Source organism: Lygodium microphyllum, chromosome 13 (genome assembly GCF_053477565.2).
Source record: "Lygodium microphyllum isolate KBCC chromosome 13, Lygodium_microphyllum_v1.1.10, whole genome shotgun sequence".
NCBI classification, from domain to species: domain Eukaryota; kingdom Viridiplantae; phylum Streptophyta; class Polypodiopsida; order Schizaeales; family Lygodiaceae; genus Lygodium; species Lygodium microphyllum.
Genome location: NC_141147.1, coordinates 1,229,091 through 1,234,313, shown reverse-complemented (window position 1 = coordinate 1,234,313; position 5,223 = coordinate 1,229,091). Strand labels below are relative to the sequence as shown.

Genomic DNA, 5,223 nt, shown 5'->3' with positions numbered 1-5,223 from the left:
AAGACCTATGACAAGATCCCAATATCCTCTTCCAATCAAAAAATTAGACATCCTGAATTTCCATAGAACGAAATTGTTATAGTCCAGCTTCTCACCAACTATCTGAGTGATAGTATCCTTCTCTCCTGTGTTTGCCATTTTAAAGCCTTAAGTTTTGCAAAAAACCAGTTAGTTTTCCAAAAATGCCAGCAGGCAATACGCTTCCATGATCTGTAGTACAACCAGTTTTTTTTAATTGTAAAACTGCAACAATAACCACTATTGCATTTTCAGATAGTACATGTCTTTTATTTCCATTTAACTGCAATTACAATGCATCAACACCTTTGCATTCCAGTGTGATATGATTACTGCAATTCTTGGCAAGGAGGCTATTGTATGTTTGTTCAGCCCATATATGCATCAACAATGGGTCTGTAGCCACTGCACCTGCAGATATTACCCACTGTGGCAGATTTGCAAGTATTCGTATTTAAAGTGCGAGACTGAGCACTGTTCAGCCAAGCATACATGACATGTATATTTCAAGTATGCACTGAGAACCATGAGAAAAACTGCAATTCTTTCTTGCTCTGCATTCTTCTCTGAGTTCCTATGCTCTTTCTTCCCTTCTCCCCAGAATGCAGAACGCGGAAGCTCTAGCTTCACAGATCTTTAATGGCCTTCCGTGAGAACGATGCCCTTTGGGCTTACCAGTTTACCCTTTAGAGTTGCTTTGTCCGGAAGGTAACGGCCTGTAATAAAACGAGCTGACAGCTGTGCAGCAACAACCAACACTCTGTCCAGGATGCGAACACCATGATGATTCTCATATTTCTCTTTCAAACCTCAAGGTATGGTGATCATGTCAGCCACATTAGGCTCTGCAACATAAACCTACTGAAAACGCCTTTCAAATGCTGCACCTTTCTCAACATATTTACGGTATTCTTCAAGGGTAGTAGCTCCAATACATCTCAACTGCCCTCTACCAAGCATTGGCTTGAAAAGATTGGCTGCATCCATAGACCCTTCTGTGTGTCCTTGGCACATCACCACGAACAATCCTTTGCGCAAGGCCTTCAACAATAGCAGTCTTCCCTACGCCCGACTCTCCAATGAGGACTGGATTGTTCTTTGTCCGCCTCGACAGTATGCGGATGACTCTACGCATCTCATCATCTCGACCAATGACAGGGTCGAGCTTCCCTGCCTGTTCTACCAGATCAACACCATAGGTCTTCAAAGCCTGGAAATTTGTATCCCCTGATGCATTTTCAACCTTGTTGGCCTCCCCGCGCATCTTCTCGATCTCTGCCTTCACTCTGGCCACACTCAAACCCGCTTCTTGCAAGCAGTCACTTATCTGCGGGTCCTCCAGCAATCCAAGAATAAGCTGGTGGACAGCGAGGTGCGAGTCGCCGGTTTTCTTCTGTGCAGCCTGTGCACGCCTGATCAGGGCTTCCTGCTTAGTGTTGTCTCAACGCTTCTCACTCCTGTGCGTTGGGCTATCTCGAAAATGGTGGAGCTCTACCTTCTTCTCAGTCTACCCCTGAAAGACTTTGGGTTGATACCAAAGCAAACCTTCTTTGAGCAGTTTGCATCTTGCCAGGTGCCATTACTGCCAGAATCATTTTTTCAAAGAGTACAAGACGGCTGCATCCAGCTGCGGCAGACAAGTCACTGGAGCTTTTCGAAACGGGGGGTGATGTTGGATGATGGGTCAGAGATAGCAGCTGATGTTATAATACTAGGCACAGGCTATGATGGCAAAAAGAAGCTCTGATACCATATCAAAGTTCAGAGAGAAAGAGAAGGAGACAAAGGCATAGGAAGCAGGGTAGCAGACATGCTCCCTGTTACTTCTTCTCCACATTATCCACTCACAGTCACACACACCAGTCAACTGGATGTACCATACACACTCAAGGATAAACTGACCTAAATCTAATCATGGTTAAGTCAGTGTGACTTAACCTTATTCACTAAGGTAAACAAAAATGAGCTTGAGTCTCAACAAAGAGCAATGGGAAAAAATGAAAGGAGAGATGACTTAAATACGAAACTTTCAAACTTACTGTGGTGTAAACGAATTTTAACTTTATCATTTCATTTCATTTCTCCACCCCATCCCTACCTCTCTCTATCTCCTGACACCCCCCTCCTGCTCCCCTCTCTCTCTCTAGGCCAGTGAATGTTCCAAGGTTTGGAATTTTCATATCTTTGTCTTAGGATTTCAAAATCGACTTTTCATAATTAAAAAACATAGTTCAAAATCGACTTTAAAAACCATAGTGACAAACCTTCGAAATTTTAAAGAAAATTTATAAGACATCTCATGTTAGAGATATGAGTATTGATGTGTCATATCCTTGGTACTTGTGCTCTCTTCTGGACTCTAAATGCATCAAAATATTATCTTTATCTAGGTCTGCATTTTTTGCCATCTCTTTCTTGGGTTGCCAACCATTCTGTGTGTCGTTATCTAGTTGTGTTGTTTTCATATCTTGCTTTTCTCACTTCATATATTGCCCTACTTATAGATTTTGCTTGAGATGTTTTGGACTTCTTTTCTTTTTCCTCGTATCGTATCTCAATTCTCCTATACCACCATTGGAATAATTGCCTCATAGAATTGGAATCATTGATGCCACCTCCATGATCAGTTGCCTTTTGAAAAGCACAGCGAGCTTGCCAGTGAGATCTTTCCATGCCTTGAGTTGACCATATTGCCAAACTTCCTTGATCTGCAAAGTATGGACCATGTGCTTAAAGTATATGCTGCACAAGAAAAGATATTAGAAACAAAAAGTAATTCGAAATGATGATTTTTTTTTTTGTAATGGTGATAATACTGACCATGTAGTGTGTTATGCTATTTGTAGTCCATGCCTCCACCATGGACTTATGAAATTTAGCAGCTGCCTCTTTAAATGCATTGGCATCACCATCCATAAACCTCAACTTTTGTAAGAGAGCTGCTAATCTATCTAGGTGTATCCACACTTCTGCCTTCGCAATCCTCGTTTGTCCCCCATTGCTCCAATCTAAAACAACAAGGTATAACTTTTTCCATGCTTCATACTTGTCTGGTTGTTTTACTAGTATATTGCCTTTCTCATCTCGAGGTGGAGATAAAAACTTCCTAGCCTTGGGTCCGCCAAAGCATGGTTTACAAGGAACATTTCCACTCTTTCCTGATTTTTTCTCATCTTTTTTTATTTCTACTTGGCCTCCGTGCAATCCAACTTTAGAGAGGACTTGTTCTACATTCTTGCATGTAGCATCGGATTCTGACACGGGCTGCATCTTGTATGCAAAGCATATATATTCATATACTAGCTTCTCAATTATTCTAACCAAACAATACAATGTGCAAAAGTGAACCCTTATTAGTGGTATTTCCAAAATAGGGCACGAGTTTGGATCCACTCGAACTAGCATTCCATTTCTCATGACTTTCTGATCACGTGTCGAAGCACCCTATTGTCCTACCTTGGCAAGCCATTCTTTCTTTCCATCTTTCCCTTTCTTCCTAGTTTTCATGCAGTATATGCACAGAAATTTTGCATTCGTTGCATTTGATAAACCAAACATACACTTCAATGTTTTTAAATCACCTACAAGATGCCATTCAACTTCATAGTCCCCAAACCCCTCAACGTGTAAAACTGCTCCATTATTTTGCCGTTGAATAACACTGGGTATATTAGTGAGGTTTAAAAAAACTTTAAGTACTTCATGGTCCTCCTTTGGTACTTCAAATGCTGCAAGCCACCATATTTCATTCTCCTGTTGGGATCCAATGCTCGATTCATAAGTGTTATACTCACACGCTCAAGTTTTTGCCCCTTGATAATCTCACTCTCATCAAGTTTGAGGACAAACTTAAGCTTGCCTCTACATTCTTCCATAGACATATTGTAGAACTTGACCATAGCAATCTGAACCTTACATATATCCAATACAAAGTTGTTGGATGCATTCAATACAAAGGCAACTTCTTTGGAACCATACTTCAATATGTGTGTGTGTTCCAGATGTGTAGGCTCACCAATTAGTTCTAAAACTTTCTCATTTAGTTGTTTTTGAGCCCTCTTCACGTGAGATGGTTTTGGCAGAGGCATTACTCGCTTAGTATTGAAGACTTGCTTAAAATGTGTATCCAATTGTTGATAGACATACTATATGACTCAGAACTCATTCCCACCTTATCACATAATCCATGAGCATCTGTAGCAGTAAACAAGTTGCTCACATTCCTAAGATGTTCACTAGCAACACCATCCACAATGTCCCTTAATTTACGATTTTTCAATGCATTTTTGACCATATCCTTGCTAAGGACTTTGGCAATAGTATCATTCTCTGTATGAGGAAACATATTTCTCATTGTAGCAGATTGAGCATATATCCGTCTATGATATTGTCCACTTCCTTTGGTTAATTGGTGAATTGGTTTAATTGATCGGATGCTCCAATGTGCCTCTTTGGTTTTTAAAGTGGGCCCAATCTCCAAAGTTTTTGTGAGCTTCCTCTCTATGTTTCGATTCTCCTTCTCTAAGCCATTGACTTTAGACTGTAACTCTATATTCTACACGTGTGTAGCATGCATAGCATCTTCAATGACAGACATTGCTTGTTGTAGGTTCTGGTTCTTCCTATCCTTCTCAACCAATAATCTATCCTTTTCCATCAAATACTGCATACTCCCTTGTAATCTTGTTTGCATATTTGTCAAGGTTTGATGAACCCCTGCTAATCCTTGTGTGATAAGTCTGCATGTGTATCCATACAATCCTTCATTGCCTTCACAAGTAAACTTTACAAATGATGTAAGCCCTTCAAATTGTAGTGGCCTTCGAGTGAGTGGATCAGGTGAATGAACAACAATTGTGAAGAATAATAACATCACAAAGATTAAAAAATAAAGATACCTCCATTATCACTTGATTGCTTTTAGTATAGACTGTTGAAGACGGAGATTTCTTACTGCATATTTCTGAAGAGGGAGATGGCTTGTAGCAGGGTAGAGTGTGTTGTAGATAGAGATTATTTGATTTCAACAAATGGTATCAAAACTACTCCTCAATGCTGCTTCAGAAGAACTCGTATGCAAGAAACCATATTCTGGAGGGAACTAGAGCTTTCTGAGGGAATGAAAAAATGCCCAAAAATAGGTATATACTTGTCCAAAAAAGATGAAAATTTACAATGAAAATCTCGAGTCAAAAAGTTATCTCT

General features: G+C 40.1%; 1 pseudogene; it reads right to left on the bottom strand.

Moving 5' to 3' along the window:
* Positions 1–576: 576 nt before the first annotated feature.
* Positions 577–1,598, bottom strand: LOC148026277 (chaperone protein ClpB1 pseudogene; annotated as a pseudogene).
* Positions 1,599–5,223: the final 3,625 nt, after the last annotated feature.